This window comes from Muscardinus avellanarius (assembly GCF_963383645.1).
Source record: "Muscardinus avellanarius genome assembly, chromosome: Y".
In the NCBI taxonomy this organism is placed as follows: domain Eukaryota; kingdom Metazoa; phylum Chordata; class Mammalia; order Rodentia; family Gliridae; genus Muscardinus; species Muscardinus avellanarius.
In genome coordinates this window covers 10,022,118-10,038,847 of record NC_137809.1, presented here as the reverse complement: position 1 = coordinate 10,038,847, position 16,730 = coordinate 10,022,118, and positions in this window count along the sequence as shown.

Sequence of the window (16,730 nt, the reverse complement as noted above, 5' to 3'; positions counted from 1 at the left end):
AACATAGAGACAGAAGAAAGAATGAGTACAAAACAGAATGACAAAAAAAGATACCATAGCAATATTTATGCCAAAAGAAAATGGATTAATGTCTCCCATTAAAAGGCTTTAAAAGAACCAACAATATTCTGTATTCAAGGAGACATACTTTAGAATTAAGACTCAAGTAACAATTTTCAAAATGCAAAGCACATGCAAGCGATATCAAAACAGAACGACAGTAACTATCCAAATATTAGCCAAATGGACTGTTCCAGAACTTGACCACAGAATACATTCATGTAAAGGTTAATCACTTAGACATCAGTGAAATGCAAATAAAAATCACCATAAAATACCAGCTTTCATACACCATAGCCTAGCTGTAATCTAAGTGATGTGTTGGAACACTCATATACTGCTGTTAGGAATTTAAAAATTCTGCATTCCAAACTTTATAAATGTGGCACTTCCTAAATTGACAAAATATATTTACTATGTGACCCAGTAATTTCCCTCTGGGACACGTACCCAAAAGAAATTTAAATATATGTTTTTGATGGTACTTGGGGGGTGGAACCCATAGGATTTCTACCTACAGGTTATACTCCCAGACATTTTTTATATTTTATTTTATTTTATTTGGAAACAGGGACTGACCAAGTTGCTGAGAGCCTCAGAAATTAGCTGAGGCTGGCTTCAAGCCTGTGCAAACCTCCTGTCTCAGCTTCCCAAGCAGAGGGATTACAAGCCTGTGCACCATGTTTGGCTGAAATGTATTTTATCATAAAGATTCAGAAACAGATTCCACAGCAGTGCGATTTGTAAGAGCAAAAATGAAACAAAAGCTAAAACTAAACATCACTTCAAGAGTGGAAATACAGACAAAAGCTGCAACCTGGGAAAAGCTTAAAAACATTGCTTTAAGTTAAATAAACCAATGATAAAGGCTCATATATTTTCTCTCTCACATAAAATATTATATGCAGACAAATCTTTATTTACACCAAATACATGTGTCCAGAGACTAAGGGAAAGAAGTGTAGTAAAACAACTAATAATGTTAGCCTCTTGGAGCATTAATTGAAATATTCTGGAGGGAAGAGAGGAAGATGGCAATGGAGTAAGATTCTAAGTCCAGCTTGCCTCTAATTCATCTCTGGAACTCCAAGTTGAGTAGAATCCAACATCCCACACTACCTGCATGGAAAATGGGAACTTAAGACCGAAAAACACATAAATATCTACATGTATGTATTAAACTCCAAGTCTGCAAAAGGAAAAGGATGAACAAATCCCTGAGAAAATGGACACAGGAGAACTACAGTCCATACCCCCAACTGGTGGAAACATTGGAAACCCCAAACGGCCTCATGTCCAACAACGTGACAGTGCTCAGGCGTGAGGACACCAGACACAGAAATGCACAGCCCTGTAATGGCACCAGAGAGAAAAAGGTGACTAAACCTAGCACACCATGCCTTCCGATCCCTACAGGCTAATCGCACACACAAATGGCAGAGGTAAATGCACAAAGCACAGGGAGATGAGTGCAAGTCCCACACTGAGGGCAACCAGGAGAGCCTAAAAAGAGAGAGTAGGAATACACACAGATCTTGCCTACATGCCAAAAAAAAAAAAATTCTGAGCAGAGCACTAGGCTTAGAAGTCACAGACCAACCCTGCCCTCTCTGTGTATAGCACAGAGTAATTGTGGTCTTGTTTGGGATTGACACTGTGCCTGGGGCCCGGTACTTGCACTCGAGCAGGCAGAGGGAAATGCCAGTACACGGTCTCAGCAAGAAGCTGAGTTGCAAAGCACATCACTAAGTAGTTGTGTCTGTGTGACAACCACAATCCTCCTGTCTCAGTCACCCAAATGCTTAACTACAAGCATGCACCACCACAACCAGCTTACAGTTTGAGGTTTAATTTATAGTCAGCTGACTGCCAGAAAGATTATGGCAGAAGGGCATGACAGGAAAAGCTGCTCAGATCCTAACAGCCAGAGAGCAGGGTCGAGGGGGAGCAAGAAAGAAGCCATGGACAGGAGTCCTCAAAGTCACACTCCCAACTTCTCCAACCAAAGACCACCTGTCTACAGTTTCTACCTTCCCCTAGTAACTCCTTCAATTAGTGTATCATCTACATGTTCTCATTACTTCCCAAAAGCCCATCTGATCTTGCTGCATTGAGGAACAAGTCTTCAACATGTACCTTTTGGGGAATATTCCAGGTGCAAACCATAACAATGTTGTTTTGACTCTTCATATCTCCAAAACTGTTGAACATAATGAAAGCTTGATATCCTTTGGCCAACATCTTTTGTCGTATTGTTAATTTTTTTTTTTGGTACTGGGATTTCTGGTAACCCTTCTACCTCTGGGCTACACTCCCAGACACCTATTTTTATATTTTTATTTGAAAAGAGGGTCTCTTAAGCCAGCCCGGCTGGCTTCGAAACTGCACGATCCTCCTGTCTCTGCTTGGCAGGGATAACAAGACTGCACCACCATGCCCAGCGTCATTTGCAAATTTTGGAGAATCCACAGTAGATAATTCAGAGAATTTACAATTCATACAATCCAAATTAATTTATAAATGCTTTAGTAATAATAGTAAGTCTGCTAAAATTTAAAAAAATATATTCCCATTTAAGAAATGTCTTGATCTCATTTTAAAGAAAATAAAGAGAATATTCACTAATTCTATGTGACCTCCATATACTTTATAACAAAAAGAGAAAACAGTTAAAGGCTAGATTTCCTCCAGAGTTTCTCAATAGTACTTTCTCAATCACCAAGGCCACTGTCCCTTCTGGCCAGTATAATGAATCAAATATTCTCATTTCTACCCTGCTCTTCAGATCCATCCCAAGAAAATGTCACTTGCTCCCTTCTTGTAATCTTGACTAAAGAAACAGACAAGCCAAGGGTGCTGCCTCACCAATTCTCTCCAGCATGAAGAGTGATCACCGCCACCCTATGGGATTTCAATTTGATTGACTCTGCTGGCTCACCAAAGTTCATACTGCTTTGGGGGGCTCTAGTTCCCCTAATTTCCACTCCATAATATGAACTCAGACATGGTCATTAAAATGGAATTATTACAAAGAATCCAAAACCATAAGAGACCTTGACTACTATTTTCTTGCAACAGAAACAGAAATAGTTTTCCAAATAAGCCCTTTCTGGCTAGCCACAAGAAAAAGCCATGTTAAAGTGGGCAAGATAAACGTGTGTGTGTGTGTGTGTGTGTGTGTGTGTGTGTGTGTGTGTGTGTGTATACCCACACACACATATATTTTAATTACTGGGGATGGAACCCAGGGTCATTCTACCTCTGAGCTACACTACCTGCTCTATTTTTTAGTCTTTACTTTAAAACAGCATCTCATCAAGTTGCAAGGTACCTCACTAAATAGCTGAGGTTGGTCACAAACCACCATTTGCCCATCTCAGCTTCCCAAATGCTGGGATTGCAAGCAGGCACCACCACACCAACGTCAAACCACATATATTTATGGGTTCCAAAGTTAACTCCGTGGAAAATTAGTCCTATATTACAACACTTCCTCATGATTTCTTATAGGAAACAACTATTCTGAGATGCTGAAAAACAAACAATATCAGGCACAGAATGGAGAACAAAAGAATTTGAGAATAAAAACAGTAGATTTTGTGTTTTCATAGTATTACAACAGATAACACCAACAAATGGCAGGATGTCTCAGAGGTGCTTAACCAAATGACAGAATTCAAAAAGTACCATGACTGTTAGATGAATTAGGTTCTTATTTCAGAATCCTCCCCCCATAAGCTAAGTCTCCTGTAAGGCCTTGGTCTGACCAGTTAAGCTACCATCCCCCTCTGACCGTACCTGGTCACTTACTTGGGAGACCTGCCCCCTCCTGGTGCCCTTGGCCAATCAGTGAAAGGGACATTCCCCGCTGACCCTGAGCCAATTACCTGGCCCCATGACCCCCTCCCATGGGACTCTAGCCAGTTAGTTCAAAGGGCATTTCTCATAGTCTATTGGACCCCAATATATAATTCCAAGACCCTATATAACCCTGATCCCAGCACATGCTCCCGCTCTTCCAGGATTCTTCTTTCTCTCTCCCTGTCTGTCTGTCTGTCTGTCTGTCTGTCTGTCTGTCTGTCTGTCTGTCTGTCTGTCTTCCTTTCATACCGGCCCCTCCAATCAATCTCTTGGCTACAAGGTGATCTCTGGTGTGGTCAAACTTTGTCCTTTCAGTGGTGCCTTGTGACTTGGTTGGGACTCCCTGCCTTGTGGTCATCCTGGGAAGGACCCCATCTAAACCGGAGGACAAACACCCACTGAGCCCCTTTAGCCAGGGTCCATCCTTTCAATCACTTCTCAGCAGCACTCAACATTGATCTCTGATTGGTAAGTTTCCCCACCCTCCTGGGCTCCTAAACTCGGGATTGACCATTGATTGTCCCCAGCAACTCATTCACGGATCTCTCAGGGAGGAATGTACCCCACCTAGACCTTCAAGGTCACAGTGGTCTTTGTGGAGTCCCAGTTTGTTCCTTCTTGGAAACTCAGCCTCAGTAGTCAAAGTGCTCTCCCTTTCTCTCCCCTCTGATTGTGGGTCTCTCCCTTCCTCACACGCCCCCAGGGGGAAAAATCCCAGCAGGGATCTTTGGTCTCTTGACCTCTCTCTCTGCCTCCTGAACTCCGGTAAGGATTGGAGGATTCAGTGAGTGGACTGGGTGGTGGTTAGCTGGAGAAGGACGCTTCTCCAGCTATTCCACCACTAAACCCTCCTTTTCATGGGTGGTCTTCTTCTATTCTGGTCGATTTTATGCTATGGTGTCTTTTAAATGCCCTTAACCCGCCCAATGTATAAAACTCTGTACTCTGGATTGGCCTACATAGCTCTTTAAAAAAAATCCCCCCCCCCCCCCCCCGTGTCTCTGGATTTCTCCCTGCCGAGGAATATTTTTAACTTCTGTGAGTGATCGAAGCTATGGACAGAGATTTTCTTTTCTCTTCTCCTGCCACAGTTACAGCTCTACAATCAGCAGTGGCTCCTCCCTTCCCCCCCTTCCAACCTCTGAGTCTAACTGCTTCAGCCTCCTCTTCATGGCTCCGCCCCTCACCCTTCCTCCTCTTCCGGCACAACTGCAACCCTTCCTCCTACAGCCATTTCACAGCTAGTCCCTACCACCACCCTCTGGTCTTGTCCCCCGCTGCTTCAACCCCACCCTCTGGGAATGCCTGTCAGCCCTGGTTCTTCCTACATCGCAGCAGCAGCTCCTGGTGCAGCGGCTGCTTCTTCCCTCTCCTCTCTTCCTTCCTCTGTGTCCTCCCCACCTTCAGTGGGCCCTTTACTCTCCTTCACAGGCTGCTCATCTTCCCTACTCTCCCCTTTCCACCCCATCTGTCCAGATTCTGGCCCCTCTGTGCTGGCTAATCAGGCCGACACATCTCCTTCCCTGGCTTCCTTAACACTGGCCATGATCGGAAGCCTTACAGTGTCTTCTTCACTCCATCTCTAAACCCTAATGCACAGGCCAGCGCACCCAGCACTCATGCACCCAGCACTTGTCTGCCCGCTCCCCTCAGTCTAGTGGGAAAGCGCCTTACAAGTCACTGGGTCTGCCCCTCCCCCTAGGCCACCAAAGGGTGGGAGCCCAGGGTAGATGGAAGATCAGCCTGATAAGAGGGAACAGGACAATTTATTTTACACAGCCCTGGCCAAAGGTCAGACTATCTATGGGCCAGGGGGTGGAAAGCTGAAATTAACTGCCTGGACCATCAGGCAGTTAATTAACTGCTAATTACAGAGAGACCCTCTCCTACTTATCAGTTTCCCAAGATTTCTTAATATGTAAATCTGATGTCTTAATTCTCTACAGTAATCTGTAATTTGGTTAAGTTAAATAAATGTAAAGTGTTGAAACGGGGGTTTCTTGAGAGGAAATCTGGCATTTCCTTGAGATGAAATGGAGTTCCCTAAGAAGGAACTCGACATTTCCTTACCAGGTTCTTGTCTATGGTGAGCAAAGAATGACACCTGCAGACCTCAGGAAGGGGAGTAAAAGGTTTATTGGAAGCAGCAGGGAATGGGGGGAGGGTGGCTGAACACCCCAAAGGGGCTGGAACTCTGGGTCCAGCAGCTGCCTTCAGGACAATACTTGAGAGTAGCCCAAGCTGAACTGCCTTCAGGGGCAGGCTGCTTTCTTCCAGAGTCCACGCAATCTGCCAGAAGGGAATAGAGAAAAGTGGCCAAACACCGCATAGGGGGGTCGGAACTCGGGGTCCAGTAGCTGCCTTCAGGGTCACTACCCGAGTGTTGCCCGAGCCAAGTGCCCGTCAGTTGCAAACTACTTTCTACCAGAGTCCACGTGATCTGCCAGAAAAGAGGTACAGGTCACCTCTAGGTGCCTGGTCAACCTTGATGTCCAGCAGAGGTCTTCAGGTCACTACTCGAGAGTCGCCTGAGCCACGCCACGTGTCCTCAGATGTACTCTGCCTTTTCTCAGGGTCAACACGACCTGTGAGAGAGAGAACAGCTCCCCAAAAGGGGAGGGGGTCCCGAGAGGGAAAGCCCCAATTGCTGATTCCCAAGGGTCATTGTCCATCGCTTGCAAGTCCACTTTTGGTTAGGGTGACTTTTGGGAATTCTGGGAAGTAGCTCTCAGAATTTGCATAGGGTATTTGCAAGTCCTTTGAAGGATCTCCTTTCAGGAATGTTGGACTTGCTAGGTGGGTTTGTTGATTAGTAAACAGATGGCTTTGTGAGGCTCTGGCCTTCTTATCTCTGAGCCTTTGGTATTTCAGGTATTTGTGGCCCCTCAGGAAACTCAGGAAACTCAGGAAATTAACTTTTTTCTACCAAGGCCTTTTTCCTATCTGCCTATTTCCTTTCTACCTCCTCAGTATGAGTAATGCTTTAAAATGCTCTTAACTTCATAAGGTTTAAAGTCACATTTAAGTCTTTTAAATGGATTTCTAGATTGTTGGTGTAAAGACAACATTATAAAATGACATTGCCTTTGGGTCAGCTTGTATGTAGGATATAAAGAACAGAAAGTCTGTAAGAATAAGAAAGCATTTGGTATAGAGTAATGTTTATTTTACAATTGTCCCAAATGGGGGAAAAAAAAAAAAAGAGGGACTAGTATAAAAATCAAAGGGTTTTTGGCAAATCGTAAAGCTTTTGTGGATGTTTGTTTGTATATATGTAAAGATGGTTTATATAAAATTTATTTAAAAACCTGCAGTAAGTTTCTATGCAGCCTACATTTTTAGGCCTCTGGAGACCATTCAATTCATACTTATATTTGGCCCATGGTTACTAAATTATATGGTTAAGTTTGTCATCAACAGAGTTAAAGCCATCAAGATGCAGATGATGCTGCAGAAATATCCAAGATAATTATCTATCTGTAAAATCTGCCCGTAAAAAATGCTCTCCTGTAACCCAGACCAGCGAAAGGCAGGAGTCTTTCTATCTCCATGAGTTTTTCCTACTCTGTCCCAGTCATCCCTTTGTAAAACTTGCTTCCCCCTCATGCTCTCCTCCTCAGAGCGCCCATCCACCTGGCCCAGGGTCCAGGCTCCAAGCCCACTTGTTTCCTGCCCATATCTGGTGCTGAGCCTCGGCCTTGCCTCCGCACCACCTTTAAAGCTAAAGGAGTTTTAAAATGCCCTGGTGGCCTGAGTTCTGTTCCCAGTTAGGAACTCAAATATCTAAAAGGGTAAATTGCAGACCCAGTTTTCTGATGCAAGCCTTTATACAAGTTTATTATGATCATTTTCACTCTTTTAGAGCTCATGGATGTTTCCAAATACAATGTTTATTTCTTTTAAAAGGTTTTTCTTTGGCACTTGAAATATATATTGCTGTGATGATCCTTCATATCACATTGATCTGCCTTGGGTAAAGTTTTATAAGACCTGTATATACCTATGTGAAAGGTCTGAGCCCCTACCCCACAGGGGGTGGGGCCAGAAGCTAGGAGGCAGAGCTCCGTGGTTCCCACGGAAGAGACCACTCCCCTCGATTTAAGGTAGCCACTGCCACCTCACAGACAGGAGCCCGGCACAGGCACACAGAGAGACAGGCGCTCCGTTCCTGTGGGATCCCTCCCCCGCGGGAGCGGGGACCAATAAAGGCATGATTATCATTTATATCGGATTCCTGTGTGTATCTGTGTGCCGATGGGACCCGCCGCATCTTTATTTATTAATCACTATGGACTATAACATTTTAGATATTTGTGTTCTGAATATGTACAGGCCTAATTCTGCTTTGTATTTTTTCCCCAAAAAAGAGCTATGTAACTGTTCTGTCACTTGCAAGGCAGCCTAAAAGACCTGGTGGAACTGACCTTCTGGGTCTTCAAGCTGAGACTTAGGAGACAATCTGGAAATAAAAGACTAAGGTAAAACCACCAATATTTTGGCCCTAGTCCTCTAAGGTCAAATGCAACCCAGGGAATACATGATGGGACTTCTAATGGCTTTGTACTTTCTGGAAAGTCACCCAATCCCCCGAGAAGGGAGATTGTGGAGACCCAGAGATAGAGCCACCAACCCATGCTCTGCAAAGGGAAGGTCATCAGTGAGGAAGAAGTCCTCTATGCTCCAAGTGAAGCAAAATGCTCAGCCGTACCAGACATGACCCGTCCTGACAGAGGGCACGGCTGGCAGAGGTGGAACCTCTCCAAGTCCCTAAGAGTAACCCTGAGGAGCCTCGACTGACCTTAGCAGCAAAATTCTTAGAAACATGTTTGCCCAGCTTGGCCTTGAATTCCCAGAAAAACAGTATAACCAGAGGCAAATCTGCTGTTTCAGGGTGACAAATAGGATCTGTATTAAAGCCATTTGTAAATTTTATAGGTCCAGGACCATCAGAGTTCTAACAAGTAAAAATTCCTATTTGTGTAAACTCCTAGAGGATTTGAGTCCTGTTCAAAATCCTACAAAACATGCAAAATCATTTTCCAGAATTTATGTCACAAAAGCTTCAAAGTGTTATCAACCTTGTTGCACCTGTTCCCCTGAATACCCTCACCCAAATTTGCTTCTCACCTTGAAGTTTTGTCCCTTGCCCATATTCAATAGATAAAATAGGGCAGCGATGACCTGCTCTTACTCCTGCTTACTTCATCCTTTGGGCTGTCTGAAATTTCCTGTGGTATGTTCTTTTAATATTACTGATAATTCAAGGGCATAACTAGCTTTAATATATGACGTGTAAAGCTAGACATTACTTGCCAAGCAAGTAAAATCTTTGGATATGATCCCCCTGGATAGCATGGCTTTTGCTCTAACTCCTTACTCCTCTTCATCCTACTTCTTGGGCCATGCATAATCAACCTGATTAGGTTGCAAATACACAAACAAAAAGGAAAAGAAAAACTCACTAACCGCTCTGTTAAGGAGCTTCTTCTCTTGCAGACCAAAAGCCAACATACCCTCCTCTCAGATGTACAGGACCTCTGAAGACCCCAACAGTGCCTGCGACACAGCTCCCATTTCTGGGTCTACCTTCGTCCCATTGTCATGCAGGAAGTAGCCAGAGAGAAAACCCAGCTGCCCATTTCCCAATATGTGGGCACTGTGAGGTCTGGCTGTGAGGCCTGGCCAGAGGAGGTAGGGAACAAGACACTCCAGCAGTGGCAGGAGAGAGATCCTAACCAACTCCCTGCCTGCGGCCCAGAAACCCACCTGCTGCGCCTCAGCCACCTGCTGCGCCTCTATCAAGGCCACCAGTGGGGATTTCACGCTTCCTTTCCTCTCCACTATTTTCCCCCTCCCCCATTCTGTATTGCTTTCTCTGTCAAGTCCTCCTTAATGCAAAACTTCCCTGTCTCCATCCCATATCCGCACTCCCAGTGCCCCTCCTCTGCTCTAACGTCCTGTGGCACTTTCACATTCCTTATCACCCTCAATCCTTAGGTAAAGTTCAAAGGACCAATCGAACTCTCAAAAAGTTCTCTTTAAGCTCTCTTTGGAACTCCACCTTGATTGGGTAAAATTAAATTCTCCCCCACAATAAAACCCTTCTTTGCTGTCCCCTTCTGAGGCCATGTTCAGGCGTCCGGCCCTCCCACCTGGAGTTGCCCCAGTTAAGGGCCCTTGCCTAAGGGTCTCGTCTCCCCACTTCTTACCTTTATAAGGCACTAACTCTGGAAATCTCAGGACACACTGCTGCCTGACCAGATAGGCCTGCCTCCCAGTTTCTGTTAACACCTGGGGCTGGTGTCCATTTCTCTTTCCCTCGGGACTTAAGAAAGGTCTCTCTTGTTCCAAAGTGGACATGCCCTCTCTAAGTAGTGCTGTACACCCCACTGCTGCTAAGCTGTGTGAACTCTCTGGAACCCTAACATCCTGGATTCGTGTCTCCCGACTTAAGCCTGCTGAGCGCGACAATACAGACCCTCCTAAATATCTCCCACCCCGCTCCTCTCACTTTACTTGTACACCCTCTCTCAACAATCCCCTTAAACTCCACTTTCCAGGCACTCGTACCTCTTCTCCCATCCCAGAAGAAGCATGATTCTACCTTTTCTTGGCCTCTGTTTCCTGCCTTCCTACATCAGCTATGCTGCTCAGTGAAGTCTGGCAATTAGGTAACAGGAGAAGACAAATCCATCTTCTTGATAAAAAATTGTGCCCATTTGATAATTGCCCACATGTTCTTCTCATGTTTGCTGCAGTCTCCACATGTGTTCATCAGTGCCTGCCACAATCTAGGAGAACAAGTGGGATTAAACACCTCTGCCTCCAGGAGGACCAGGTGGATAACACTAGCAGAGACCCTAGAGGTTGGGAGGGATGCCCACGTTGGAAATGCAGGTACCACTGGGCCTACCCATATATGAGAACAACTAAGACCTGGGAAATTATACCATCCCAGTTACCATCAAAAGGCGGCGAAAATAATGTACCTTTTAAAATTAACAGCCCTACCACCTGGCAGAGCCGCATTGCAGCCATAGGATTTGATAATCATGATTATTTCCATGGCTTAGGAAAAATTAATTCTTGTACACCTAAGGCTCTGGAAGCCCTCAGTGTCACTAGACAACAGACAGTGGTTCATCTCAAACACTTAAACCTCACCCTCTCCTTCTCGTGGGACACACTTCTCTCCCTCTCCCTCTCCTTACTGGCTAACTTTTCAAATGTCAGTCAGTACTTCAGCCTGTTCCCTATGTGCACCACTCCACAGGTCCTTGCTCATTCCCATCCCAGTGATGTCCGTTAACATTATGTCCACCCCAACCTGCTCACAGAGACCCTTACTCAGCTCCTCCCTCTCCCCCATTCCCTCTTCTCTCAATCTCACTTCCTGCTGGGCCAGGAACAGTTCCTTATGCTGCCTGTGACCCAGTGGATCCCTTTAAATGGGAACTCAGTTACCCTTCCCCCAGGCATGTGTTTTCCTTGCTCCTCTCAAGTCTTCCCTTGCCTTGGGCCCGCCACAACGGAGCCCTGTCATTCAGTTACCTTGATTCCCAGCCTGACCCTCTATACTGAGGCCAAGGTCACGGACCTGCTCACCACCGACCTGCTCACCTCTCCACGACTGACAGCTTCTTCCCTGGACCTAACCGTGATTTATCCAGGACACGTGATGGACGGCAGCCACCCTAGCTGTCCTCCTAGGGGATAGTTTAGTTACAGCAGTTACAGCTATGGGACTGGCAGCAGGGGAATTGGCACATTCTCTTGTCCAGGCACTCCAACAACTGTCTTCTTTAGCTGAGGCCCTACTTCAGAATAGTACTTGCTGCTATTATGTCCATCAGTCAGGTCGGGTGGAATATAACCTACAGCACTTTAAGGGGATAGTACAGGACCTAAAGGGTAAGAGGACCTCATGGCACCGAGAGGCCTCCTGGGGAAGATGGAAGTGGCTGGCCCCATGGTTGTTACCGCTCTTGGGCCCCTTTCTAACCTTAGGCCTGATCTTGATGGTAGTCTCCTGCATCATCTGATGCCTCCAAAACCCAATTACCCAAATCTTTAATCAAACATTCAACCAGCTTCTTCTCAGGGATTATCAGCCACTCCTGACAGCAACACCAGAAGACTGCTCACAGGGAGAAGCGATCGCCCCGATATAAAGTCTCGAGATCTACAAGCAGACACTGACTCGCTCCCTCATCCATCTGCCCACCGCTGGCCTTGCCCACTTTCGCCTCTGCACTTGAATGCTGACAGATGCTACCTCTGACACGCTAAGGTGTACTCTTCCTATACAGACTCAGACAAGGCGGATGGATGACTCCTCCTATCAATTCCATCGCCAACTGGGCCGCCGTCCTTGAAGATATGTGGCTACAAGGAACCTTTTCTGAATTCGGCCCTTGTGAAATTTTTGCCTTTGGCACCTGGGTCCTTGGACTTCTAGTCACTTTGAGACTGAACTTTCTTCCCCTTAACTCCTTCCTGAGTCCCCCACATCACCCCTGTTCAGCTCCGAAGCAGCCAGACTAATGAATGATGCCCCGTTTCCACAACCAAAACAAAAAGGGAGGAATGTTAGATGAATTAGGTTCTTATTTCAGAACCCCCCCCCCCCCATAAGCTAAGTCTCCTGAGAGTCCCTGGTCTGACCAGTTAAGCTACCATCCCCCTCTGACCGCACCTGGTCACTTACCTGGGAGACCTGCCCCCTCCTGGTGCCCTTGGCCAATCAGTGAAAGGGACATTCCCCACTGACCCCAAGCCAATTACCTGGCCCCATGACCCCCTCCCATGGGACTCTAGCCAATTAGTTCAAAGGGCATTTCTCATAGTCTATTAGACCCCAATATATAACCCCAAGACCCTATATAACCCTGATCCCAGCACATGCTCCCGCTTTTCCTGGATTCTTCTTTCTGTCTGTCTGTCTGTCTGTCTGTCTGTCTGTCTGTCTGTCTCTGTCTTCCTTTCATACCGGCCCCTCCAATAAATCTCTTGGCTACAAGGTGATCTCTGGTGTGGTCAAACTTTGTCCTTTCAATGACAACTTAGAAGAAGGAAGGAAGGAGGGAAGGAAGGAAGGAAGGAAGGAAGGAAGGAAGGAAGGAAAGAAGGAAGGAAGGTAGGTAGAAGGAAAAGGGAAAAGTAAGCATGGGAGAAGGATAAAAAAGGAGTCTAGAAAGGGGAAATCTTTAGCACAACTGTCCTGCTAACAATCTCTGTCACCACGAAAACAGCATTTTGTCAAGGGAAAAAGTCCACCATAAAATTGAACAGAAAAAAAAAAAAAGATTGAAAGGCACAAGAAAGAAAGTTAAAAGCAGAACAAAGGACAGAGAAGTACTCTGCCCTCCCCGAAAGCTGCTGCTGCAGGAGTTGCTGAAGCACCATCTTGCCTCATTCTGCTGGAACTGCTAGCACTGCAGCCTCCAGAAAAAAAAAACCCTAGGACTTGAGGTGAGCAGCTGCAGCTCATAAGAAGTGTAAGAGGTCAGTTCCTCTACCCACACTCCACAGAGATCCTACTGCCTGGACTCTAGCTACAACCTGAAGCAGTGATGACCAAATTCACTGAGTCCTCCAGAGATACAGAGTGGTGCTCAACAACACCATAAGTGAATCACAATAACTGACTTCAAACTATACTATCAAGCCATGGTAATAGAAACAGCATGGTACTGAAACAAAAATAGACACATAAATCAATGGAACAGAATAGAAGACTCAGAAACTAATCAACACACTTATAGCCAATTGTTTTTTTGTTGTTGTGGTTGGTTTTTTTTTTTTTTTTTTTTTTTTTTTTTTTTTTTTACGGAGGAGCCAAAAACAGATACTGAAAAAAAAAAAGCAACAAATCAACAAATGGTATTGGCAAAACTGGTAAATCATATGCAGAAAAATGGAAATAAATACCATTTTCTTATCCTGCACACAAGACAGTTTAAGATGGATCAAAGACTTGGAAATCAGACCAGAGTCCTTGCATCTCCTTGAAGAGGGCATAAGTCCAACACTTCAACACATAGACACTAGTAAAAAATTTCTTAACAAGGGCCCAAAGGCATGATAAATTAAAAGAAGGATCAATACTTGTGGTTTCGTTAACTGAAGAGCTTTGTACAGCAAAGGAAAATACCAAGAACCTCAAGAGAAACCTGAAAGAATGGGAGAAAAATTTTGTCAACTATTTCTCTGAAAGAGGACTAATCTCTAGAATATATCACAGAACTCAAGAAATACTCCACTATAAAAACAAATAACAAAATCAATAAATGGGCAAGTGAACTAGACACTCCACAAAAAAGTAATTCAAATTGCCAATAAATGTAGAAAAAAATGTTCAATATCATTAGCAGAGAGATGCAAATTAAAACTACCCTGAGGTTTCACCTAACTCCAATTAGAATGGCTTTGAGTAAAAACACAACAACAAATTCTGGTGAGAATATGGAGAAGTGGGAACTCTAGTACATTGTTGGTGAGCTTACAAATTACTGCAACCACTTTGGACAACAATATGGAGGAGCCTCAGATAATGGTAACAAGCCAGGCCTGGTGGTGCATGCTTGTAATCCCCGTGCTTGGGAGGCAGAGACAGGAGGATCACGCTGGTTCGGAGCCAGCCTCGCTGGCTTGAGAGACCCTGTTTCCACATAAAGTTAAAAAATAGGTCTGGGAATATAGCCTGTGGGAGTCTAGCCCAGAGGTAGAAGGGCTTCCAGGAACCCCAGTACCACCAAAATAAAAAATAATAATAATAATGGGAACAAACTTACCATATGACCAAAAATACCACTTTTTGGTATGAACCCAAAAGAATGGAAACCAAATGACCAAACCAATGCATGCATATCTATGTTCATACCTGTACAATTCACTACTGCCAGACTACAGATGAATGAGCCAAGATGTCCTTAACCAGATAAATGGATTAAAAAACTTGGGATATGTACACATATCCCAAAATTTTATGTACACATAAAATTTTACTCAACCATAAAGAACAGAATTATATAATTTGAGGGAAATGGATAGAACTGGAGAACATTAAGTTCCTAAGAGACATTAGTCCCAAAAAGTAAAAAACCGAATGCTCTCCCTAATATGATGCTAGGGAGAAAAAAGGGTCATAAGAGGAACTCTAGAAGGAGAAACAATAGGTGAGCAAATAAGGTGATCTGAGATGGATGGGAAGGGGTACGAGGGAAATTCCCTAATGTACACAATGTACATTCACAAACATATAAAGTCAATCACTAAGGCAAACATCAGGAGGTGGGGGAGGAAATAGGGTGGGAAATGAGGAGGGCCTAAATGCTTGTATGTATACATCTACCATCTTCTTAAGATGTCGTGCGTTAAGATGTATGACTACAATGCACCAATAAAAATTATTGAAAATGAAAAAAAAGTAAAAACCATGTGATAAAATGCCAATTCTTGCCAAAAATAAAAATTAAAAAAAACAAAGTACCTGAAGAAAACCCTCATTAGACTAACAGGATATATGTGAGCAAAAATGTTAGCCTTAGAACCAGACGTGGTTGCACACGCTTGTAATCACAGCACTCATGAGGCTGAGACCAGAGGATCATGGTTCGCAGACAGCCTCAGCTACTTAGGAAGGCTCTTCACAACACAGTGAGGACCTGTGGAATTTTTTATTTAAGTCTAAAAAACAGCTGGGCATGGTGGTGCACGCTTGTAATACCAGCATTCGGGAGGCTGAGACCGGAGGTACGCAGTTTGCGGACAGCCTCAGCTACTTAGTGAGGCCCACTGCAACTCAGTGAGACCTGGTTTCAAAATAAAGAATAAAAAATAGGGCAGGGGGTGTAGATCAGAAGTCGAATGCCCCTGGGCTCCAACCCCAGACCCACAAAAACAAAACAAATCTCTGCTAGGAAGGAACAAAACAACATATTCAAAGTTCTGAATTAAAACAAACTAGCAACCACAAGTATAATATCTGGAAAAGCAATTATTCTAACATGACAGAGAAATAAGGACTTTCCCAGATAAAACTGAGGTAATTGACTATTATTAGACCAGCTAGTTCACATCTGAAAGCAAAAGAATAACATTTGCTATGGTTAAAACAAGAAAGTACAAAACTACAGGTAAAAGAAAAGAGAAAGAACATGATCAAAACCAACCACCCAGAGAGCAACTTTACACTGCAACAATAAACAATGAGATGTGGATATGAATATTGCTTGGTATAAAAATATGCAAAACATCTGTAAACAAATAACACAATGACAGGAATACATTCTTATCAATAATAACACTGAATGCAAATATATTAAATTCTAGAGTTAAAGACATTAAACAGAGCTGAGTGTGGTGCACACTTGTAATGCCAGTGCTTGGAGGTTGAGAGAGGAGGATTGTGAGTTCAAAACCAGCCTCAGCAACTTAGTGAGGCTCTCAGGAACTTAGTAAGAACCAGTACAAAAATTAAGATGACATGAAAGAGCTAAATTAGTATTTTGAAACAGACTCTATTCTTTTGTGCATGTGTATGGTACTGGGGCTGGAACCCAGAGGCAGGCATTAAACATCTGAGCTCCACCTTTGGCCCTATATTTTATTCTTTATTTTGAAACAGGGTCGCACTAAGTGCAGAGAGCCTCACCAAGTAGCTGAAGCTGGTCGCTATCCATGATCCTCCAGTCTCAGCCTCCTGAATGCTGGGATTAGAAGTGTGCACCACTGGCCGGGCGTGGTGGCGCACGCTTGTAATCCCCGCGCTTGGGAGGCGGAGACAGGAGGATGGCGCAGATTCGAAG